Source organism: Artibeus jamaicensis, unplaced genomic scaffold (genome assembly GCF_021234435.1).
Source record: "Artibeus jamaicensis isolate MK-2021 breed Jamaican fruit bat unplaced genomic scaffold, CSHL_Jam_final contig_797, whole genome shotgun sequence".
Lineage (NCBI taxonomy): Eukaryota > Metazoa > Chordata > Mammalia > Chiroptera > Phyllostomidae > Artibeus > Artibeus jamaicensis.
This window is the reverse complement of record NW_026521977.1, coordinates 9,048,805-9,075,170: the sequence shown is the minus strand read 5'-3', so window position 1 is coordinate 9,075,170 and position 26,366 is coordinate 9,048,805. Positions and strand designations below refer to the sequence as shown.

The 26,366-nt window shown below is 42.4% G+C and overlaps 1 long non-coding RNA gene across 2 annotated transcripts; it reads right to left on the bottom strand.

Moving 5' to 3' along the window:
* Positions 1-3,198: 3,198 nt before the first annotated feature.
* LOC128628536 (uncharacterized) lies at positions 3,199-17,207 on the bottom strand. Of its 2 annotated transcripts, none has more exons than XR_008392956.1 (3): positions 17,068-17,207; positions 16,740-16,874; positions 3,199-6,484 (listed from the first exon to the last, which is right to left on the bottom strand). It is a non-coding gene; the product is annotated as an uncharacterized LOC128628536 (long non-coding RNA). The 2 variants fall into 2 exon arrangements; XR_008392957.1 differs by lacking the exon at positions 17,068-17,207 and adding an exon at positions 16,983-17,061.
* Positions 17,208-26,366: the final 9,159 nt, after the last annotated feature.

Genomic DNA, 26,366 nt, shown 5'->3' with positions numbered 1-26,366 from the left:
CCATTTTTTTGAATTATATTTTATTGTTTATGCTCTTACACTTGTGCCAAGTTTTCCCCCTTTGTTGCCCTCTACTCAGCTACCCCCATCCCCTCAATTTCCACACTGTGTCCATGTCCATGGGTCCTTCATATATATTTTTGGCTACTCTATTCCCTATGCTATCTTCTACATCCCCACAACTATTCTGTAACTACCAAGTTGTACTTCTGAATCCCTTCACCTTTTTCACCCAGTCCTCCAGCCCCCTCCCACCTGGTAAGCATCAAAACGTTCCCTGTATCGATGAGTCTGTTTCTGTTCTGCTTGTTTGTTTTTTAGATTCAGTTGTTGATAGGTATGTATTTATTGCCATTTCATTGTTCATATTTTTCATCTTCTTCTTCTTAAAGATCTTTAACATTGCATATAGTTCTGATTTGGTGACAATGAACTCCTTTAGCTTTTTCTTGCCTGGGAGGCTCTTTATCTGTGCTTTAATTCTAAATGATAGCTTTGGGTAGAGTAATCTTGGTCATAGGTCCTTACTTTTCATAACTTTGAATATATCTTGTCAATCAATCCCTTCTAGTCCACACAGTTTCTTGTGATAAGTCAGCTGAGCTGACAGTCTTATGGAGGCAACTAACTGCTATTCTTGTTGCTGCTTATAAGATTCTCTGTCTTTAACCTTTAGCATTTTAATTATGATGTGTTTTGGGATCAGCCTCTTTGCATCCATCTTGTCTGGGACTACCTATATTTCCTGAACTTGTATGTCTATTTCCTTCACCAAGTTAGGGAAGTGTACTTTCATTATTTTTTTCAAGTAGGTTACCAATTTCTTGCTTTTTTTCTCTTCTCCTTCTAGCACCCCTGATGTCAATGTTGGTACACTTGAAGTTCTCCCCAAGACTCTTTATACAATCCTCATTTTTTAGATTGTTTTTTCTTCCTGCTGCTCCTATTGATTTTTTTTTCCTTCCTTATGTTCCAAATCACTGATTTCATTCTCAGCTTCATCCACTTGACTGTTGATTTCCTGTAAGTTGTTCTTTATTTCAATTAGTGTATCCTTCATTTTTGACTGGATGTTTTTTATGCTGTTGAGATCCTTACTAAGAACCTTGAGCATCCTTTTAACCAGTGTTTTGAACTCCGTATCTGATAGATTGCTTTTCTCCATTTTACTTAGTTCTTTTTCTAGAGTTTTGTTCTGTTGTTTCATTTGGGCCATGTTTCCTTTTCTCCTCATTTTGACTGCCTCCCTGTGTTTGTATCTATTAGGTAGAGCTACTACATCTCTGCTGGCTTGCTAGAGGGCTTAATGTAGTAGATGTCCTATACGGTCCAGTGGTACAGCTTCTCCTATTACCCAACCTGGGTACACAAGGTGTGCTCACTGTGTGGGCTGTGTATACCCTCCTGTTGTAGTTGAGCCTTAAATGCTATTGGCAAATCCAAGGTCAGTCACCGTGTGTGTTCTGTCCAGGGTCATGCAGCATTATGTACAAAGTGATATGCAGATGGCTGCTACTTGTGCTGGGCTTGCAGGTGCCCAGGAGAGGCCAAGCTGTGCACAAGACTGGCTGCTGCTAGTGCCATGCCTGGGGTAACTTTAGAGAGAGGTACAGGACTTGCTGAAGCTGGGTGCTGCTTTTTTAAGAGAATTTGGGGGAAATCTGGAGGACTGGCCAAGACAAGCTAGTCATATGGTAAAGTTACTAGAAACAGCTTGGGTGAGCCTGAAAGTGGGATGCGGCTGAACCTCCAGAATTACTAGAGTGAAGCAAACAGTGTGAGTTAGGTTGATGGGATCTCAGATATGGTGCCTGCCTGCTGACTTTGTGTGTGTGTGTGGGGGGGGGGGATGGTTCAGAAAAGGAACAATGGCCTTTGCCAGCACTTCTGTCTGGAAGAAAGCTTTTGCCCAGCTCTTGCCCTGATGCTGGACAATTCAGTTCTCCATCCATCTCTCTGTTACCTTTCAAACTTCTGCTCCCATGCTGGAGATCAGAGGGAGAGAGCCCAAGTAAGTCTGTGCATGGGCCCCTTAAAAGGAGCTACCTGAGACTCTAGCAGTTTGTCTGCCACAGCTTGAATCACTGCTGGTTTTTACAGCCAGAAGTTATGAACACTTACTTCCCTGCACTGAAACTCTGGGCTGGGGTCTTCGTGTGGGGCTGGGACCCCTCATTCCTGAGATATCCCTCCCAATTTTTACCCACCACATGTGGTTGTGGGAACAGCCTATTCCATGGTCTCCACCTCTCCTACCAATCTCAATGTGGTTTCTTTTTTATTTCCATATTTGTTGGTCTTCCATTCATCTCAATTCCTGACAGTTTTGAATGATGGTTGTTCTATACTTAACGTTGTAATTGTGATATGGTTGTGCAAGGAGGTAAGCTATTTTTACCTATGCCATCATCTTCTCCCACTTTTTGATGAAACCTTCTAAAAATGGGGAAAACAGGGACAAGTTTCTGGTGAGATGAAGATTTTAATGCCTGCTTACTAAACTTGCAGGGTTGTAGCAGCATCTCCTACCAATGTGGCTCAGTGTAAAGAGCCTAATGTGAGCAGATTCCCTTTTCAGGCAAAGTTTTACTTGGGATGGCTGATCATGGAAGAGTGCTACTTTCCTCATGAGCCCTCTGAACACAGGGGATTAGGCTAATGAGATATATGAAAATCTAAGGAAGAAAATATCTCAGTAAAGTTTCAATTACCCTTTGTCATCATGTGTATGTTTTAGCTTTTTTTTTCATGTTTAAGAAACATAGGTTATCTAGGAACCAAGTTGGTCATTTTCTTATTGTTGTTAAGGATCTTTCTGAATAATGTTTACAAGATAGATATACATGTACTACATTTTATGTTATTAATTTGTCCAAAATATGCATTATAAATATATTTCCAGTTTGTTATTTGACTTGCTAATTGTGCCTTTTCCACGCAAAAAAACTTATTTTCACACACTTGTTGACACTGATAAATACAAATTGGAAATGTAGTTTCATTATGTTAAGCTATAAAATAACTTCTAAAAGAGTGAGAAATGGGAATTGTACACATCAGTTGCTCTAGTGAACAAAATTAGGAAACACTTCACATTTCATTTTATACACTCTGGTGTCCTCTGAAATAAACTAATGTGTGTACAATACGTCTGTGAGTAAGTGAAAAAGATCAGATGAGCCAGGCCATGCAGGGGTCTGAATGCCAAGCAAACTCTTCTTCAGCTACAGAAGCCCACATTGCCTGGTGGATGGGTTTCTTGCACAGGCTCACAGGGGACAGCAGCTGGCTCCAGGACAGCCATCCCTCACAGGGAGGGGGACCAGAGTGGGTAAGATGCAGAGAGGAAGAGATAAGTCATTGGAGTCAGGACAAATGAGACCCATCCCATGAAGCTCTTGTCTTAATCTCCAGAATCTTATCTGCCAGTGCCCCTGGTGCAGGAAATTACAGGGGCTGTGCAGTTTCTTGATAAGCCTCTTCTGGTCTTCAGGGTTCACTCCTGCTCCTGCAGGCACCTCCTAATCAAAGGCTGGAAGAACATTCTCTGGTTTTTGGCACTCCCTGGGAGCTCTTCCTTGTCTATTCTCACCCTTGAACTTCAAGATGGCAGTAAGGTAAGAGTCAGCTCTGAACTATCTTCTTTCAGTTGCAGTTTTGTTTAGTCCCTCTGAGTCCACATGCTCAAGGTTGCACCTTGGGTGGGGGACACAGGGAGCCATGGGATCCATCTGTGAGAGTCCAGAGTCAGGTGCCCCTTCAGGGAAGTTTTGGGTGCTGGTAGTGTAGACTGTGGGCGATCCACACAGGGCCCACCAGGTCCCTTCTGCTCCATTGATGTTGTTTTCAACTAAATAGTTTTAATAACTTCAGGTTTCATAGATTAGCTTACTGTTCCAAGGTTTGTGAGGTTTTTTTCCATTGTTTTTTTATTCCTTCTATCTGGTTCATCGCAGGAGAATATACAGGGCACAACAAAATGAGGTTACTAAGAAGAGTGTGATAAAGGGACTGTGTATGAAGGTGTGAGCAGGGATAAGGGAAATCGATAAAGGGTGTGTAGGCCCCCAATATAAATCATACTTAAGAGCTGTAGTCCTTGCACATACTGAAGGTTAAAGGGAAAGACAAGTTAGCAGAACTCAGGGATGGCTGTGGCTATAGCTATGGGTGTCACCGTGACCATAAGAAAAGCCACCAGACAAGGACTATGGTTAGTCAGAATAACACCACCTTGGGCAACTGACAGCCTGGAGCTGAGAGCCAGGGAGTTACAACCCCAGTCACCCTCCTCTTGCCTTCCAATCACCTGTCAGCGTCTCCCTTTCCTGAGAGCAGCCAGGAGCCAGAGGGAAAGGGAGCCCAGTGGTGAGGGAAACAAGCCGGTCCTCCTATGATGCAGAGGAGGGTAGAGGAGATAGAAATGATATTTGATGGTAAAAGAAAAAATCCATCTCTTCTCTTGACCTCCTAACTCTTCGTTTTCCTTGGATTTCCTCTCTTCTTCTCCCTCTCACAGGGTGACTGCCTCAAGTTCTCACTATATCTCCTCAGTTTCTTTGTTTGACTCTTTGCACCTCTATTGGGTGTTACTTCTTTGGGATAATCTGACACTATCATCATAAATGTCTTAAGAATGCAATGTAGGTTTCACTTAACAAGGTGGGAGTACAATGTCATTGATAAGTATTTCACGTTTATGATTTTCACTGCTCTAAGAAGAAACCCATTGTGAGAGTGACGTAACCTGTGTAGGGCACATATAGCTGGACACACCACTGAACAGCAGTGCTTCCTGTCTTCTTCATGAAGATGACACACTCCACCACCTCCAACACCAAGAGGCCTGGCTACACCCACACCCCTCATAGTAAGAGGTTGTGTACGAGTTACAACCCTAAATCATGCTCTCCTTTATGGGGGATGGACATCTCAGTCACTGAGATAGCCCAGAGGTCACATCTAGGGCTCCCAGCTTCTAGCCCTTCACAGGAAATCTCAGTCCCAGGGCAGACGTGGTGCTGAGATCAGAGTCCTCTTGTCATCCACACACCCTGTGCAGGCCTTTCTCCTCCTGCTTCCTGCAGACACAACATGGCCTAGGGCTGTGCCTGGAGGTGTTTGGACCATAAACTATGCCCACTCAGTACAGGGTCTGTGTTGTAGTAGGAAGAGCCCCAACTCTAACAGTCAGAGAGAACTGGGTTCGAATACACCTTCTGGGCTCCAAGGCTGTAAAATCTTTGGTGACTTACTCACTACTACAAAGCTCCATCTCCCTCCTCTGTAGCACAGACAGTAGTTCCTCCCAGGAGCAGGGTGGCCATGAGACTCAGTGATCATGTACCAGGTGCTCAAGTCCTGTTTCTGTTCCAGTGGTACCAGTGGAGGGTTTCGGAGCTCAGAAACATCTGTCGCAGCCTGGGGGACCACACTAGAGCCCATGAATGAAAGTGACCACGCCTTAACTGAACTTCATTCAAAAGACCTGATTTGGTATGTGCCGATCTTCATCACTGCCCTGGTTGGGCTGGCAGGAAACGCCACTGTGCTCTGGCTCCTGGGCTTCTGTATGAGGAGGAACGCCTTCTCCATCTACATCCTCAACCTGGCGGCAGCTGACTTCATCTTACTCTTTTGCTCTATTTTGCATGCCCTGGAGACACTCATCAAGTTCTTCTATTCCATCTTCAAGTCCTTCCCAGACTTTTTTGTCACGGCATCCATCTTTGCCTACATTGCAGGCCTGAGCTTTCTCAGCGCCATTAGCACGGAGCGCTGCTTGTCCATCCTGTGGCCCATCTGGTACCGCTGCCGCCGCCCAAGACGCATGTCAACTGTCATGTGTGCCCTGCTCTGGGCCCTGTCCCTGCTGCTGAGCATCCTGGAAGGGAGCTACTGTGGCTTCCTGAATAGGGATTTACATCACTCTTGGTGTCCGGCATTTGATTTCATCATTGTTGCCTGGCTGATTTTGCTGTTTGTGATTCTCTCTGGGTCCAGCCTGGCCCTGTTGACCAAACTGCTGTGTGGCTCTTCACGGGTGCAGCTGACCAGGCTCTATGTGACGGTGGGGCTCACAGTGCTGGTCTTCCTCATCTGTGGCCTGCCCTTCGGCATCCACTGGTTTCTCTTAGTCTGGTTTCAAAAAGATATTGATGCTTTATTTCATCTTTACCTAGTTGTCTTTCTTTTGTCCTGTGTCAACAGCTGTGCCAACCCTGTCATTTACTTCTTTGTTGGCTCCTTTAGGCAGCGATGGTGGAAGCAACAAACCCTGAAGCTGGTTCTCCAGAGGGCTTTGCAGGACACCCCTGAGGTGGATGAACATGGAGGGAGCCTTCCTCAGGAACCCCTGGAAATGTCAGGGAGCAGTCTGGTGTCCTGATTCAGAGACTTGCTTTGTTCAGTTGATGTGACTTGGAAAATATGACTCTGTCCCTATCAGTTTGGAAGGTTTTCTTAACATGTTTGTCCTCTGGCCCTGGAATTAAAACAGTTAACATAATAGTCCTGCTCCTAAGGTTTAAGACAGACCCTTTATTGCAAACACTGAGAGCACAGTCTGAAGGACAGCCTCCCCCAGGGCCCTCTCCCTGTCCCCATGGAGCTTTTGCCAACTCTGTGCCCTCTTCTGTAGAATCCCACCCTCAGCACCAGAGGACAGCAGTGCAGGAAAGTCTAAATTTCTTTCATCATGGCACTTGATGGAAACTACAAGAATATTACATTTTGACAAGTTTCTCTGGTCACTCCCCTGTAATCTGTCTCTATAAATTAAACAAATGACAGTTCAATTGAGAACACATGCAGCAGTCTTCCTTGTTTCTGGCAGGCCTTAGACTACCTTTCTAGAATAATAAAAGTTGATTGAATAAACGAATTAATGAAGGAGCAAAAGATAATTTTCAAATCAGTCTGTGCTAACTCCTCATTTGCCATATGTGAACCACCAGCTTTAAGTTCATTGTTCTACCATTTTCAAACTTGGTAATATGAAGTTAACCTCTACAACTAGGTAAATCAGCATCAGGGCCTATTTAAGATGAGATATGTTGTCTACCTGTGTTTCCTTTACATACTCTCCATGAGAATCCCACATTCTCCTTCTTGTTCCAGCCCTTTGCCTTTGCTCCAACTCTCCCTCCCTGAGTGGGTGCTCTCTAATCCTTTGTGGCCGGTTTGCAGGGGGTATTGCTCAACTCCATGTTCTCTGAGGACAGGATCTATGCCAGATTTGCCTTTTATTCCAAAGAGCTCTCAGCATTTATTAATCTTACTACAGTAATTTTTAAGTCACATATTCTATAAATAAACATATAAGTTTAAATGTAGCATCTTCTAAAATCTTCCATTTTTGATAGAGGTGTAATTAAGAAAGGGTGATTGCACAGATTATGAGGTCTATGAACTTTGCCAGTGACTATATCCATGTGACCCAAACCCCAATCAAGATATTGTTTCTTCTCCTCTGAAAGTTCACTCAGTCCCTCCCAGTCACTCCTCCTGCCCAGAGACAGCATTTGTTCCTACTTCTGTCACCAAAAGTTCATTTGCTCAACCTTTCGCTTCATATGGTGAAGATGAAAAAATGTACTTTTTGTTCCTTCCTTCTTCACTCAGAATAGTATTTTGGGATTGACCCATGTCACTGCATGCACAGATCAGCAGTCTGTCCCTTTGTAAATATGAGTGCTATTTCATTGCATGTGTGCACCACAGGTTGTTCTTACACTGACAGACATACGGGTAGCATTCCATTCTGAGCTACTGTGAGCACAGCTGCTGTGAATGTACTTAATCCAGTCTGTTTTCTGGACATTCATTTCTGTTTCTTGGATAAATAGCCTGAAGGGAAATCATTGGGTCATACAAAGATGTATCATCAACTTTGAGAAATAGCCAAACTCTTTTCCAGAGCAGTTGTGCTATTTCACATCCTCACCACCAACATACACAAGTTCCAGCTGCCCCAGGAGCTCCCTCCAAACATGTATTGTCAGTCTGACTCACTCATTCGGATGCACCCAGAGTGGTATCTGCTTGTGGATGAGTGTGCATTTCCTAAATGACTAATGATTGAGCATCTTTTCATGAGCCTATCAGCTACTTTTATTTTTTGAAGTGTCTGTTTAAGTTTTTCCATTTTTACTGTGCTACCTTTTTTTATTTATTTGTAGGAGTTCTTATATATGCAGAATGAGTCCTTGGTTAGTTATCTGTATTATAAATATTGATCCAGTTGCTGGTTTGCCTATTCATTTTAATAGATTTTATACTTTTGTGTAATTTTGGATTTAAAGAAAAATTGCACAAAGAGGGTTTCTATACAATCTCTTACCCCATCCTCAATTTCCCACACAGTTTCCCTTATTACTAACATCTTCCATTAATGTGGCTCCTCCCTGGGTGGGTGCTCCATTTAAATGGATGCACTCATGTGGATACATTATTATAGACTGAAGTTTATACTTGCTATTAGCATTCCCTCTTTGTGTTGCATAGTTTGGTGGATTTGACAAATGTAAAATATCATGCATCTGCCATTATAATATCATATAAAACAATACTCTGTCCCAAAAATGAATTGAAAACATTGGTTTGTTTGTTTATTCATTTACTTACTTAAGTATTTATTTATGCATTCATACTTCTTGGTGTTCTTAAAGCTCCCTAGATCAGTAGTTTGGTGCTGGTCAATAAATCAGAAAATTCTCATTTCTTATTACTTCAGATATTTCTACTCTTCCTATTCTCTTTCTTCTTCCTGTGATATTCCCATTACATGTATGCAACACCTTTAGTTGCACACAAGCTCTTTATTATCCCAAGCTCTTGAACATTCTGTTCTGGTTTTTTTCAGTATTGAATTCCTTTTGCTTTTCAGTTGGCAAGTTTCTATTAACAAATCTTGAGGGTCATTCATCCTGCAAAGGCTGAGGGGGTTTCTCAAGGGGCACAATGTAGTACTGCCTCCCCTGGGGCATGCAGTAAACTAACAGTAGTTCAAGGGCAGTGAGACTATCCAAGAAGGAAATCCATTCACTAACCAGAAAGTATCTGCTAAACATGTGGGCAATTGCTGGCATGTTCTAAGATGTGAGGCACAAGAGAGAACCATTGTTTATGTTCCCACTCCCCTTGGACAGATGACTGGGGGCTCAGTGCAAACACTGTAGCCAAGCTGCAGGACGACCCCAGCATCCCCAAAGTCCCTGGCCCAAACCTGCTCTAGCCAGCCATGGTGCAAGGTTTGCCCAATACCCATGTGCTCTGGAACACCTCAGCCTGTGCCAACTCCAGTTCTAACTCTGTTCCACCAGAGCTCACTGAAGCCAGTTTGTCCTGCATCCACTCAGCTCCAGCCAGTTCTCCAACTACCTGCTCTGCTTGGGTGGTCCCAGAGCTACACACCTTAGGTCACCTGAGCCCAGGTACACTCCAGCTCCAGCTAAATAGGACTGGGACCGTACAGGGATACCTGAGCCCACACCCACCTCAGTTCCAGCTGCCTGCAAAAGCCACAGGCACACACATTCTGCACAGGGTTTGCTGCTACACAAAGCCACACTTTCAAAGACCAAGAGAGGTAGCTGCTCCATTAAAAAGAAATACAAAAAGTAAAACAAATTAGGACAGAAATGTGTTTCAAATGAAAAAAAAAACCCAGAAACTTCAAACAATTTCTAATGAAATGGAGATGAGTAATTCCTCTAAGAAAGACTCCCAATTTGGTTATAAACATGGTCACCAAACTCAAGTGAAGAATAGAGGAACACAATGAGTACTTTAAGAAAAAGATAGAAATATATAAGAAAGAACTAATCATACCTGAAGAATACAATAACTGAAATGAAAACTACACTATAGGGAATCAAAAGCAAATTTCAGGATACAGAAGAGCTGTATTAGGATTAATCATCTGGAAAAAAGAATAGTGGATATTGCCCTATCAGAATAGCAAAAATAATATTTAAAAGTGGGGATAGTTTAAAGGACTTCTGGGACTACATCCAGCATGCTATCACTCACATATAGGATTCCCAGAAGGAAAAGAAAGAGAAAGGGACAGAAAGTGAATTTGAGAAGTAATGGCTGAAACTTCCCCAAGTTCAGGAAGGAAAGAGACACCCAGGTCCAGAAAACACAGTCCCAAACAAGAGGAGCCCAAAGAGATCCAACCAAGTCATTTTATGATTAAAATGGCAAAAGATAAAGATAAGAAGTGATATTAAAGGCAACAAGAAAGAAGTCACATAAACGAGAAACCCCACAAGGCTATCAGCTGATTTTTCAACAGAAACTTTGCAGGGAGAAGGCAGTGGCAGGATGTATTTAAAGTGCTGAAGGAGTTCCGTCAAGGTGGAGGCATAGGTGGAGACGCCGTGCTTTCTCACACAACCAAGTTTAGAGACAACAAAATATTAGCAACAGAAAACACAACCAGAACACAGAAAATTGAACTTTTCGGAAGTCTGATAACAACGAATGCTTCAGCCTGACCTGTAAGAGGGGCAAAACCGGCAGCTGGCGGAGCAGGGTTGCACAGGAAAACTGGTCAGACAGACTCAGGAGCGTGGATCCCAGGAGTGGGGTTGCAAAGGGCAGACCCAGTGAGCGACCCAGTGAGCAACCCATGAATCTGGCGAGGGTGCCGGGTGGTGCGTTGACTGTGGTGGCTCATTCCTGAGAAGATAGACTGGCGAGGGAGTGGGCAGTGAGATGGGACCCAGCGGGCCCCAGCGGCAGGAGGCAGCAGAGAGGGCTGCCATTTCCCCACTCTGACCCCACCCCCCACATACAGCGTCACATACATCTTCATCTCTTAGCCAATTTGGCTAAAGCTTTGCTTTTAATTGCAATTATACTCTGCCTAGAGGGGCAAGGCCTAACTACTGAAAATAATTCCTCTCATATTTATTGGGTTCACATTATTGACCCACTGGTATTTAAGTTGCATACCTGGTAAAATGTTGAACCTCCCTTTTCTACTAATGACACTCAGTGGTCTGGAAGAGTATGGATGACCCTGATGGCCCATTAGAAGAAAACAAGCACTGGATGTCAGTGCCAAAAAAATACCATTTGTGTTGCTGAATACTTACCAGTTTGTTTTTCTGTTCTTACTGACACTTTGTGCTTACCTATAAAAGAAAAACTATGCTGCAAGCAAAGAGCAATACAGTGATTATTATCAGCTTTCCATGGTAACTATGGTCAGTTAGCCTGCATACCCAGGAGGGGATTTATCATACTCTCAATGCCCCTCTGGTTTCTCCTTGTACTTTAGACCCTAGCCATAAAGACTCAGTCTTTTGGTCTTTGTGCATAAAACCAAATGCCACCATTGCTTTTCTACCCAAAAGTTCTCTTGTAGTGGAGAACTGGGGAGCTAATTAGAAGGTACTGGCTAAGCTTGGCACAATAATAGTTTTGGCTCTGCCTCAATTCCCACATCCAGCAATACATTAAAAAGATCATACACCATGATCAAGTGGGGTTCATCCCAGGGATGCAAGGATGGTACAATATTCACAAATCAATAAACATAACATATCACAAACAAAAGGAAAGACAAAATCACATGATCATATCAATAGATGTGGAAAAATCATTTGATAATGTACAGCACCCATTTATGATAAAAACACTTAGCAAAGTGGAAGTAGAGGGGGCATACATAAACATAATAAAAGCCATATATGAGAGACCTACAGCCAACATGATACTAAATTGTCAAAAACTAAAAGCTTTCCCAATAAGATCAAGAACATGACAAGGATGTCCACTTCCACCACTTCTATTCAACATAGTATTGGAAGTTTCTAGCCACAGTGATCAGACAAGAAAAATAAATAAAAGGCATTTGAATTGGAAAGAAGGGAGCAAAACTGTCATGATTTTCGGAAGACATGGTAATGTACATAGAAAACCCTATAGACTCTACCAAAAACTACTCGACCTAATAAGTGAATTTGGCAAAACAGCAGCATACAAAGTCAATATTCAGGAACTGAAGGCATTTTATATACCAACAATGAAATATTAGAAAAAGAATTTAGGGGGAAGGGGAATCCCATTTGCTAGAGCAACAAGAAAAATAAAGTATCTAGGAATAAACCTAACTAGGGAGGTAAGATACTTGTACTCAGAAAACCACAGAACACTGAAGAAAGAAATTAAGAAAGACACAAATAATGGAGGCATAAACCATTTTCATACATTGGAAGAATTAACATAATCAAAATATCCATACTACCCAAAGTAACATATATTCAATGCAATTCCTATTAAAATACCAGTGCCATATTTCACATGTATAGAAGAAACATTTTGAAAATTTATATGGAACCATAAACAACTTCAAATAGCCACAGAAATTTTGAGAAAGAAGAACAAGGTAGGAGGGATCACAAAACCTGATATCAAACTATATTACAAGGCTGCTATAGTCAAAATGGTCTGGTACTGGCATAAGAACAGACACAGAAATCAATGGAACAGAATAGATGTGAGGGCAACTTCCTCTCGCGAGGTCCCCCCCCCATGCCACGGACACGTGTGAATGAATAAATATGGCGGAGACATGATGAGATATGTTTAGGGATGGAGGAGTGGGCTGTGGCCAGTTTCTCAGGGGAGACAAAGGCCAGCAGCGGCCAGTTTCTCTGAGGAGAAAAAGGCCCCAAGCGCCTTTCTCTATAGCCTTTTACTGGGTTGTAATACACAGGAATACAGGGCGGCAAGGATCAAACAGTAGATAACATTTCAAAGAGATCTGAGTCAGTGTCTGTCAGGAAGAGAGTTGCAGAAACTTTGGTAGACATACTCATGTCCTCTCAGACCCTTATCATATGAATGAAAGCACTCTTAGCAGAGCAGATTTCACAGGTTAATCAGCAAGTCTTTGTGATGCCAGATTTTTCCCCAGGATACCACTCTAGCAAGGCAAGGAGCTGCACCTCTCCCCACCAGGTAGTCAGGCTTAAGGGGATTAGAGCCAGGAAGCGCTTTTCCCAGAGAAATGGGGACTCGGGCTTTGTCAAAGCTGGGAGGTGAGAGTTCATTGCTCCTTATTACAGCCCCGCCCCCCCAGTCCTTCCATGAAGGCCTCCCAAGTGATTGAGTCTGGCTTAGGTTGCCCCCTGCTGTGAGGGGTCTTACCCGTCATTGACTTCCGACCAAGCTCTAGGGGCAGGGAGGGGAACTGAGACAGTGTTTGCTACCAGAGACAGGCTTTGTCTCCTGCAGCTGGCATTGCAAAGGTCGTCTCTCGCCCTTAGCCACAAGGGGTAGAGATACAATACCTAAAACTACGCAGAGCGGTCTACTACAAATAGAGAGCACAGAAATAAACCCATTTCTCTAGCATCAATTAATATTTGATAAAGCAGACTGCATAAAATGAATGGTGTTGGGAGATCTGGACAGTTACATACAAAAAAATGAAACTCAGCCACCAACTTACACCACACATGAAAATAAACCCAAGATGGATAAAAGACTTAAATCATGACACCATAAAAGTCCTACAGGAGAACACAGATAGGAAAATTTCAGATATTCTACACAGCAATATTTTCACTGATATGTCTACTAGAGCGAGGGAAATAAAGGAAAGGGTAAAGAAATGGGACTACATTAAATTAAAAAGCTTCTACACAGCTAAAGAAAACATCAGCAAAATGAAAAGGGAACCAACTGTATGGGAAAATGTATTTGCCAATGATATCTTGGACAAGAATTTGATCTCCAAAATATATAAAGAACTCACATGGCTCAGATTGGACTGGAAGACAAACAATCCAATTCGAAAATGGGCAAGGACCTGAACAGACACTTCTCTAAGGAAATACAGAGGGCCCGGTGACATATGAAAGGATGCTCAGCATCATTTGCCATCTGAGAGATGCAGATTAAAAAAACCACAATGAGATACCACTTCACAACAGTCAGAATGGCCATCATAAACAAATCAATAAACAAGAAGTGCTGGCAAGGATGTGGAGAAGAAGGAACGCTAGTACACTGTTGGTGGGAATGCAGACTGGTGCAACCACTGTGGAAAACAGTATGGAATTTCCTCAAAAAAACTAAAAATGGAACTGCCTTTTGACCCAGCAATTTCACTGCTGAGATTATACCCTAAAAATCCTGAAACACCAACTCAGAAGAACCTATGCACCCCAATGTTCATAGCAGCACAATTTACAATACCCAAGTGTTGGAAGCAACCTAAGTGCCCATCAGTAAATGAGTGGATCAAAAAACTGTGGCACACTTATACAACAGAATACTACACAGCAGAAAGAAGGAGCTCCTACTGTTTGTGACAGCATGGATGGAACTGGAGAGCACGATGCTAAAAGAAATATGCCAGGTGGTGAAAGACAAACACCATATGATCTCACCTAAAAGTGGAACATAATCAATAAAACAAACAAGGGAGCAAAATAGATCCAGAGACACGGAAATAAAGAACAAACTGATAGGGACCAGACGGATGGGGGAAGGGGATAACCGGGGAAAGAAGGGGAAGGGTCAAGTCAAGGGTCATGTGTTAAGGACCCATGGACGAAGAGAAGGGTGCGGGGGGCAATAGTGCAGGAGAGAATAATGGGGGAAAATGGGAACAACTGCAACTGAACAATAAAAAATTTTAAGAAAATAAAAGTGACTAAGCAATTAAATAAATAAATATCTACTGCGGACAAGAGCAGTAGAGCCTTACCAATAACATAGTCAATTAACTGACCTTTTAAGTGTTATATCTATTATATATGTACTGTATTACCATAATAATTTAAACTGAAGCAAAGAAAATACTTTTTAAATTATAAGGAAAAAAATATATACTCACTTTATGTACTACAAAATTTGCTTATACCTGGACCTGAGTTGTTCAAACCCAATTGTTCAAGGGTTAACTATGTAAACATCAGACTTACTAACATACTTTGCTCATAAAACCCTGGGCCTGCAGGTGTCCCTGACCCAACACCAGTGATCAGGTGTTCCAGAGTGAGCAAAGCTCCTGAGACCTACTTTCCCCAAACCTTTTCTTCTTTGTCTCCATACTATTGGTACCAAATAACAATCTCCACTGTCTTCATTCCTGCATGCTCAGTTTGTCTCCTAGGTCCTGGCACATAGCAGGTGCTCTGTAGTTTGTTAAATTGAGTTGGTCTGTGTGTGCACCTGGAGCCGACAGCAACCTCAGAGAAGTGCCTGACACTGTGTCTCCAGCTTGGGCTCCAGCAGAAACTCTGCAGGGATGTTAAAGCCCTGGCCTTGCTGCTTCTTTCATGGTCCCCACACATACCTCTAAGCCTTTCAGATAGAGCTGTTAGGAAAGAATTGAAGTCTTCATGAACCCTTTCTTGAGATAACTATTGAAGGTGATATAAAGGCCTATGAGTGAGAGCAACCTGAAACAGAAGTAACATATAAAACCAAGGACACAACAAGAAAAAGAAAAATAGAGCCATATAGAGATAAACAGGAGACAAAGGCAGCAAAAAAAAAAAAAAAACCCACAGTCAGAGACAGGCAGTTGCAGAAACAGGCAGACAGAGCACAGAGAGAACCCCATCCAGTGGAGAAAACCGTGTGGACAGAGAGCCATCACCTTGACAGTGACAGAAGAGGCTTCTTGGTCATGTGTCCTCCATGACCAGTGAAAGCAGCAGTTTGGCTCCTGCTGTCTGCCAGAGGGCTGGTCCTATGCCCCCACTGGTCAGCCTCAGCCAGTGCCCCAGCATCCCCTGGAACACATATTTCCTTTTCTAAAAAATGTGAGGTTATTTTCAGAGCAGTTCCCACCCCAACAAAATCATCCAATGGAGAAGTCAAAGGGAGGAACTCTGTGGTGAAGCAGAATGGTACACATTGGGGAGGAGCCTAGAGTTATGTTCCCTGGTCTGTGTCTGCTGGGTATGTGACCATGACAGTGTACATGCCCTTGCTGACTCTCAGATTTTCCTCTGTAATGTGGCAAATAAGGTCCCCTCCGCCTATAAAATCTGGACTTCTTTGAGCTTTGTAGAGATAATGATGGAGTGAGAGAAACCAAAGTGGGTCGGCACAATGTTGGGAGCTTCAGGGAAGAACTGAACACCAAGTTATAGGGGTATGTGTCTTCCAAGGAAGAGTTTACTAATAATTGATACCATTATATCAAACAGGACATATCAATTATACTTTCACTGAATCAAACCAAGCCTACAAACTATCCCTACACAAACCTCAAAATGTAAGTTCAGCAGGCACTGGGATTGTTTTTTGTGAAGTTCACTTCTGATTCCCCAGTGCCCACTGTAGTACCTGGCACAAAGTAGACATTCAATAGGTATATGTTAAATGGACTTATGTGGTACTTGGAGAAAAAAGACATTCAAACCAGGATAATTACAGTAGTGTCTTTTCAAGCTTTTCAGCTTTAGAATTTCCCCAGAAACCATACCTCATGTTCCCTACCAGGAGATCAGAATGGATGACAGATAGAAAGACACAGAATGAAAGAACAAAGAGACAGGAAGGACCAGAGAGAGACAGGAGCTGATTCTCCCCCATCAGTTGAACCTGGCCACATGCTTCTCTCATCACGCAGCTGCTAGAAGCCCCAGGATCCCTGTCTCCATGATCCCCTGACTCTCTGAGAAACTGGCTGTTGGCTAAACAAGAGCACTTGGACCTAAAAGGGAAAGGAATGAAAAGAAAAGGATTCAGTCAGCCTTTACCTTCCTCCTCCTCTCGTCCAGTGGAAACTCAGCTCAGAGCTGCCTTGAAGCAGGTGGTGCTCTTTGGAACTCCTGACTCTGAAATGAATTTCCAGTCCTCTGGCAGGGAGAGCCCTGGAGAAGTTGCTGCCTTATCTGGTGTCATCAAAAGCATGAGAAGCCATATTATATCCTCTGCAAGGACTGTGTATGACCATAACTCAGTGATAAGGAGCACAGTGCTCTCACGAAAAGGGTTCCTACCTCCTGCCCTGCTCAGCCCTCCCCAGCTTGACTCTTCTTTCTCTCTCTGACTGTTCTTCCCTCCATCCAGCCAGCTCAGGCTCACCTTGATGCACTTGCTCCAGCCCCCATGGCTGGGCCACAAGGTGCCAGCTGTCATTCTGATCACATAGCCATAGTCTTCCAGGCTGACCAAGGGCACAAAAAAATTGTAAAACAACTTGCCAAAGGTGTGTTCACAGAAAGGATCCTATAACCCAGTGACTTTTCTGTCCCCACCCTCTACCCCAGCATATGCTGCTTCCACTTTCACAGGCTCCTCAGTGATCCTCTATGTCACAGTGACCTGCTCCCCCATTGCTTCATCACACTGCTTCCCAAAGTGTATGGGAAGTGAGAACTAATCTAAGGCAACTATGATGCATTCCATTTCCTTCAAGGGCTGAACTGAGCTTCCTGCATGTTGGGCAAATTTAAGGTGGACTGTACCCTGTCAAGTATTCTTTGTTCATTTTGTTTTACTCTTCTATTGACAGAGATTTCTCACAGATAAGGTATAAAAGTCCTCTGCCCAAATGACTTCCCAACCCTCATCTGTCCATGTCATCTACTCAAGCATTAATTTTCTCATACTTGCAGACACAAATGCATGCACTTAAAAAAATTATTGATCATTGGCCCAGGCACTGGGATGCAAAGCCATGTTCATTATTCTCAAATTAACTACAAAGCAAAGGGAGAGAATTATGTCCTAAGATGCTTAAAGTACTATGTAACAAATGCTTTCACATGCCTCTGCTTGTGGCTGTATGAGCCAAGGAGAGGTCCAAACTAATTTTAACAGATATGAAACATTAATTCAAATAAATAAATCTGCAGAAAAGGGTGGCTTCATAGGAATATACCATAGTCAATAATATTCTAAAAACTATGTATGATGTCAGTGTGTACTTGTATAAACGGAATGATCACTCAGTAAGGTATATAATCTAATCACTAGTGTGTACATCCAAAACTAATATAATATTGAATTTCAAATATAATTTAAAATAAATAAGAATTTATTTTGAAAAAATATAAATAAATAAACAGAAGAGGCTAGCTTCAAGCATACTGAGATCCAGAGATCAAATGACGTCATTATGATACACCTTTTCTCTTGGGTTCATTGAGTCTGCTGGGCTTCTAGCTGCTGCAGATGGCCACATGGAGTGGAATGAGAAGAGGCCCAGATGCAGAGGTCTCTCAAAAATGGATTTGTGAAAGTTCATGTAGTAAAATCAGCTACACACACAGACATGTAAATGCTCATTCATACACACTTCACACTCACTCCACAAACAAACCAGTTCTTTGTGGGGACTTTCTAAATGACACTACCCTGCATTCTTGCCTCTAATGGAAAGAATTCATAACACAAGTCTGTGGGCCATGGGGTGAGACTTAGACTGAGAAGTGTATCATAGTGAGGAAAATGGGAGGCTCTGAAACCATTAAAGACCTGATCAGTGATAGTCATCCAGTGATAGTCACTATTCCAGGATGACTATCACTGGAATAGTGTTTAGCCTCAGAGAGAGCCTTAACTGAGGTCTCCATTCTCTTGGGTACAAAACAGCTCCAAGGAGAGTGGTGGGGTAATAAGAAAGACAAGCATTCCCAGGCACAAGTGATTTCTTAAATTTAGTTTCATCACAAATAAAAATGCACCTCAGGTTCTGGTTGCTTAGAGCATCACCCCTATGTGTCAACACTGTGTGTTCAAACCCTGGTCACGGTACATGCATGAATCAAGCAATGAATGCATAAATTAGTGAAAAAAAATCTGTATATCTCTTTTCTCACACTCTCTCTCTCAAGTCAATAAACAATAATAATTTTAAAAAACAGATTTCATTTTGCAAGTGAGAAACTTAAGCCAAAAAGTTCCACAATTAACAATTATATAATTAAAATATACTACTTATTATGAAACACCATAAATAGTTGGAATATTTTTGCATGTATCAAAAATTCATGCAATTATTTTTATGTAGATGTGTAACTAGATCTTTATATTTTCATCTGTATTATCCACTCAGCAGTCTCTGGGACAATGCTGAAACACAAAGATGATCAAGATTCTACCTTATTAAATTCCTTACATGGATTCCCTTTGCTCTTACAAGGAGATTCATATTTCTTACAATGGCTACAAGCCCTGCATGATCTGACAGGGATAGAAGACAGAGTTTTAGAATAAGCCAAAGGTGAAAAGTCTAACAGGAGTGCTCCGTTAGAAGTTAGGACCTAAAAAGACTATAAACCTTTAGTGAATGTATCACTATTTAGCAAAAACCTCCAAGAAGTTACTATGGTTGAAGTTACTATGGTCAAGCTTGGCTATGGTTGAAGAAAAATTATCTCTCGAGAATCTGTAGCCATAAATCAGTATCACACTATGTCCAATTTCATGAAACCTGTGGTTTCCCTGTAACTAAAAATGACAGGTGTGTTTTCTGGATACAGCCTGGTAGGTGAAAGCCATGCTGGGAAGACCATTCAGCCATTTGGCAAGAGGAAACACAAGTCTTGTTGGGAGGAACTCAGCTCTAATTCTGGCCTCAGAGAATCCCCACATCTGAAGTCCCAAGGAAAGTAAACAGTTCATGATCAAAAATGACAAACCCACAAAGAAACAAGGCACCAGAACAAAGTGATTAAAAAAAAACCCAAGGTCATAAAATCAAACCTATGTAGATGTCAGCATTGGAATAGTCAGATAGAGAAATATAATATTGCCTTGCTTAATATAGTTAAAGACATAAAAAAGAGAATTGATCATGTGAGCCAGCATCAAGACACTAAAACATGACCAAACAAACTTAAACACAAAATCTCAAGTAGAATTTAGAGATTAATAGTATAAAAATTGAATTAAAAATTCAATATATAAATTAAACAGAAGATTAGACACAGTGAAAAAGAGACTACTAACATAGAAGATATGTCAGTAGAAATTACCCAGAAAGCTGACAAGGACACAAAAATATGGAAAATAAGAAAGAGAATTTAGAAAAAGAAACTGCACCATATGTTAAATAAGCCTCCAGAAAGAATAAACAATAAAAATCATCATAAGAGTAAACTAGTAGACAGTACTTACTATGTGTTCCTGTTCTAAACTACTATAAAATCAACTCATTGGTCTTTACAACAAACCTGTAAAGTAGGTCATCCCATCATCCCCATTTTAAATATGAGGAAACTAAAACAGAGGAGTTACCATGCTTGACCAAGACCACATGGAAATGCCAAGAAGCCTGTCTCCCGAGTTTGTGTTCTCAACCACTGTGCAATATTTGGAGAAGTAATAGCAGACACATTTGAAGAGTATTAAGCAACAGTAAATCTGAAATCCAGGAAACTCCACAAACCCGAAATGTGATATGAAAAAATGAGTCACTAAACACAAAATGGTGAGAGTGCACTGCACCAGAGGAAAAGGAAAGCTCTGGGAAAGAGCGAAGACAAATCACGGTAAGTAGTGGAAACTAGACTAATGGCCACTCTCACAACAGTAACACTGGCAGCAAAGACAGTGGGTCCTCAATGTGCTGGAAGAAGGAAGCTGTCCCCCTTCAAAGCTACAACTTAAAAGAACATCTTTAGAAATGAATGTGGAACTATGACATTTTCAATAGGGAAAAACTGAGCATTTACCATTTATAGAGTATCAATTTAAAAAGAACTTCTAAAGAATATGTTTTAAGAAATGGAGGGTATGTGATATTAAACGGGAAGGTGAGTAAAATCACTGGTGATTATGGGAATGCATTTGAACAAATGCTGGCTATTTAAAACAAAAATGTGTTTAATTTCTTGGGGTGGAACAGAAAGTCTAAGAACACACTAGGTTAAGAAGAAGGAAATAGAAGCTAAAGCTTTCTGAGGTCTTGATGTTGTTCATGAGGAGGGGAAGTTGTACAGGCTGTTCACCGCACCAAACAAATGTGAAGGAGAGGAAAGGAAGGGAAACACATTGGTTGATCCTCGTGTCCAGGTGCAGGGCAGTGACTACTGGAAAGGAAGCGGCACGTTTTTCTTCACAAAAGCAAGACCAGGGCAGCATCAGCTCACAAAGGGCATGTTCTTCTCTGAAGCTGCATAAGCGTGTGAGAAGTAAACTCCTTTACAGGTTAACAACACTAATTATGCTTAGATTTTAGAAGTTTGTGTGTTAAATATCTATGGCAATGCCTGACAAACAGACATAGAGTGTAAAACTTCCTGAAAATTTGAGGAGAAAAAAACATACCCTGTAAACCCACTGAGGTTCTGGACGGTACCAAAGAACTTCCTACTTCGCTCTGACTTTTTTGATCAAATCTTCTAAAACTGAGAAGATTAAAGCACTGTTTCTGGTGAGATGAAGATTTTAGGCCACTTCCACCAAGATGGAGGCATAGGTGGATGTGCCGTGCCTTCTTCCACAACCAAGATCAGAGAAAACTAAATATTAGCAACAGAAAACACAGCCAGAACACGGAAAATTGAACTTTTCGGAAGTCCGTTAACAACAAATTCTTCAGCCTGACCGGTAAGGGGCAAAACCAGCGGCTGGCGGAGCGGGGTTGCACAGGAGGACTCGGCCAGACACACTCAGGCCCGCGGAATCCAGGCACAGGGTCAGACCTAGTGAGCGACCCAGCGAGCAACCAGGCGAGCGACCGTGGGGGAGACAGCCGGGCCGGGGCTGCGTGTTGACTGAGGTTGCGCATTGGTGCGAGGGTGGACAGGCGAGGGAGTGGGCGGTTGGACCGGGCCGGCAGGTCCCCACGGCAAGCGGCAGTGGAGGGCACCGCCATTTCCCTGCTCTGACCCCACCTCCACATACAGCGTCATAACCCAGCGACTCTGAGTGGCCCGGCCCAGGTGAACCACCTAAGGCACTGCTCCTCCGCACCCAGCTGTGAGAAGCGGCAGAGGGGGTCGCCATTTCCCCGCTCTGGCCACGCCCCCACATACAGCGTCACAACCCAGCGACCTGGGAATCCAAGCCGCCGCTTCTCACACTTAAAGGGCCCGAACAAACCAAGAATGGCGCAGGAGGATCTCAGAGCCCCAGAAATAAATCTAAGCAATGAAGAAATAGCAAAACTCACAGACGCACAGTTTAAAAAATTGGTGATCAGGATCCTCACAGAACTGGTTGATTATACGGACAAATTAGACAAATATGTGAAGGCGAAACTAATTGAAATGAATGGAATTGCACAGGACACCAATAGCAATGAAAAGGAAACTGGGACTCAAATCAATGGAGTGGACCAGAAGAAAGCAAATAATGGCCAAACAGAAAAGAGTCAAAAAGCAAGAATTCAAAGAAATGAGGAGAGTCTTAGGAACCTCCAGGACATCTTTAAACGCTCCAACATCCGAATTATAGGGGTACCAGAAGGGGGGAAAGGCACAGCCACCAGTGGAAAACTTATTTGAACAAATAATAAAGGAGAATTTCCCCAATCTGGCAAAGAAAATAGACTTCCAGGAAATCCAGGAAGCTCAGAGAGTACCAAAGAAGTTGGACCCAAGAAGGAACACACCAATGCACATTGTAATTACATTAGCCAAGATTAAAATGAAGGAGAGAATCCTAGAAGCAGCAAGAGCTAAGGGGACAGTCACCTACAAAGGAGTCCCCATCAGACTGTCAGCGGATTTCTCAAAAGAGACCTTACAGGCAAGAAGGGGCTGGAAAGAGGTATTCCAAGTCATGAAATCTAAAGACCTACAACCAAGATTGCTCTATCCAGCAAAACTTTCATTTAAAATGGAAGGACAGATAAGGTGCTTCTCAGATAAGATCAAATTCAAGGAGTTCATCATCACCAAGCCCTTATTATATGAAATGTTAAAGGGACTTATCTAAGAAAAAGAAGTTAAAGAAACATGAACAGTGAAAGGACAACAAACTCAGTTATTAACAACCACACCTAAAACGAAAGCAAACTAAAAGGACAGCTAGATCAGGAGTGGAAACATAGAAATGAAGATCTCAAGGAGGGTTAGCAACAGGGGAGTGGGAGGAGGAGAAGGGGGGGAGAAGGTACAGAAAATAAGTAGCATAGACAGTAGATAGAAAATAGATGGGGGGGGCAAGAATAGCATGGGAAATATAGAATCTAAAGGACTTGAGACACATGGTCATAAACTAAAGGGGGGGGTGATGGTGGGGATGGGGGGTAGGGTGGAGGGGAATAAAGGGGGAATAGAACAACTGTAACAGCATAATCAATAAAAAAATTAAAATAAAAAAAATCAAAAAAAAAAAAAAAGATTTTAAAGCCTCCTAACTAAACCTGCAGCATTGTTCAAGGCAGTGTCTTTACCACTGCCTTTACCTCAGTGTGGATCTGTGGAAAAAGTCTTACATGACCAGCTTTCCTCTCAGGCAAAGTTTGGCTTGGGATGACTGACCATGGGAGAGTGTCGTGTTCTTCAAACACTCCCAAAACACAGGATTGGGCCTGTGGGGTAAATGAAAATCTAAGGGAGGAGATATCTCAGTGGAGTTTCAATTACCCTTTGTCGTCATGTGTATGGTTTAGCTTTTTTTTTTTCATGTTTAAGAAACATAGGTTATCTAGGAACCAAGTTGGTCATCTTCTTGTTGTTGTTAAGGATCTTTCTGAATAATGTTACAAGATAGGTAAACATATACATGTACTACACATTGTTATTAATTTGTCCAAAATATGCATTATAAATATATTTCCAGTTTGTTATTTGACTTGCTAATAATGCCTTTCCCATGCAGAAAACTTATTTTCAACTTTTCATAATTTTTAAAATCAATATTTTCACTTATGGTTACTGAGTTTGGTGTCATGGTTAGAAAGCCCTTCTCCTGCCTTGGCTGGCATGGCTCCTTGGCTGTGTACTGCTCTACAAATCGAAAGGTTGCCGGTTCAGTTCCCTGTCAGGGCATATGCCAGAGTTGCAGGGTCTGTGCTGTCCCCATTGAGGCACTGGCAGAAGGCTGGAGGCCACCAACTGATGTTTCTCTCTCTCTTTCTCCCTCTTTTCCCCTTACGCTAAAATACTATAATTTTTTTAATTTTTAAAAAGAAGACTTTCTTCAAAACAAGGTTAAAATGTCCTCTTAGTATTTTTCAGTTTTATGTGATTTTATTATTCATATCTAAATATATGGTGCATTTGAAATTTAACAGGGTGGAAGATAACATGTTTTCCTCTAGATGGCTTCCCAGGTTCCCATAACATTTATTAAACGCTTCATCTCCAGGCCTTCCATTCTAAAAAAGACACTTCATGATAGATCGAATTCCCTATGCACTTATTTTGATTTCTGAGACTTTCTACCCAACTCCATCACTGTCTCTGCCTGTCTGTATGTTAGCGTCTGACGACTTTCATTGTTGCTTTAGAATAGCTTCTGATATCTATTAGAGCTTCTCAATTCTCATTGCACCCTGTTTTCTCCAGAGTTAGCTGAGGTTTTATTTTACTCTGTGTTCTAAAGTTTTAAATATATAAGAAAACTATTGATTTCTGCGGAGGAATTTTGTTCCCAGCCATCCTTCTGAGCTGTTTTCATTGTGGTGGCTGTCATTTGATGGTGTGGGTTTTCCAGGAGGACAGTCCACCCCGTGCCATTCTCTTCTAAACACACTTTTTTCATCTCCAGCCCCACCATCCATGGATCTCTGCCTGTCACCATCAGCAATGACTCTATACTGCATGTCCCAAGTTTAATTCTTAGTCTTCATCTTAGTCTCGCCAGTAAGTCAGATAGAGGCTATACTCATTCCCAACTTCTCAAAGTACTCTCTCAGTTCAGTTTCAGGATACTGTGCTCTCCTCATTTACCCCCTCCCTCATTAGCTGCTTCTTACAACTGCATTGGCTGGGTCTTCCTCTTCTTCCAGGGCTTTAGAGGGTGGAGGCCTTCCTACTGAGTCTCAATACTCTTCTCCAGCAACACTCCCTCCCAGGGTGAGCTCCCCCAGCTCACACAGAGGCACAGCCCAGTGTGTGACTCACCCCTACGTCTCCCCTGTCTGCAGTAGTGCTGGCATGGCACAGGCACAAGAAGAGGTGAGTAAAGGCAGAAATAAGTGAATGGGACTTTCTGATTGTTTTCAGTGCTTCACAGTGGAGACATTAAAGGAAGAGCTGCATAATTCAATTTGGCCGCAGCATGAACACATGAAAGGAAGTTATCGGATCTAAGGCAGAAAATCCTAGTTCTCCCCACATCATCTGAAAATAATCTAGCTAACACACATGATGTGTAGGGAGAGAATGGTGTGTGTGGTGTGCTAAATTCCTTATCTTTTATAAGGAAACATAATACGCACAGTTGTTGACACTGATAAATCAAAACTGGAGACGTGGTTTCATTATGCTAAGCTATAAAATAACTTGTAAAAGAGTGAGTAATGGGAATTGTACACATCAGTTTCTCTAATGAACAAGATTAGGAAAAACTTCAGCTTTCATTTCATATACTCTAGTGTCCTCTGAAATAAACTAATGTGTGTACAATACGTCTGTGAGTAAATGAAAAAGATCAGATGAGCCAGGCCATGCAGGGGTCTGAATGCCAAGCAAACTCTTCTTCAGCTACAGAAGCCCACATTGCCTGGTGGATGGGTTTCTTGCACAGGCTCACAGGGGACAGCAGCTGGCTCCAGGACAGCCATCCCTCACAGGGAGGGGGACCAGAGTGGGTAAGATGCAGAGAGGAAAAGATAAGTCATTAGAGTCGAGTCAAATGAGAACCATCCCATGATGCCCTTGCCTCACATCTCCAGAATCTCATCTGCCAGTGCCTCTGGTGCAGGAAATCATGGGGGCTGTGCAGTTTCTTGATAAGCCTCTTCTGGTCTTCAGGGTTCACTCCTGCTCCTGCAGGCACCTCCTATCCAGAGGCTGGAAGAGCATCCTCTGGTTTTTGGCACTCCCTGGGAGCTCTTCCTTGTCTACTCTCACCCTTGAACTTCAGGATGGCAGTAAGGTAAGAGTCAGCTCTGAACTACCTTCTTTCAGTTGCAGTTTTGTTTAGTTCCTCTGAGCCCACATACTCATGATTGCATTTTGAGTGGAGGATGCAGGGAGCCATGGGATCCATCTGTGAGAGTGCGGAGTCAGGTGCCCCTTCAGGGAAACTTTGGTGCTGGTATCGTAGTTTGTGAGGGATCCACAGGGGGCCCGCCAGGTCCCCTCTGCTCTACTGATGTTGTTTTCAAAACTAAATAGTTTTAATAACTTCAGGTTTCATAGATTAGCTTACTGTTCCAAGGTTTAGGAGGCTTTTTCCATTATTTTTTTGATTCCTTCTATCTGGTTCATCGCAGGAGAATATACAGGGCACAACAAAATGAGGTTACTAAGAAGAGT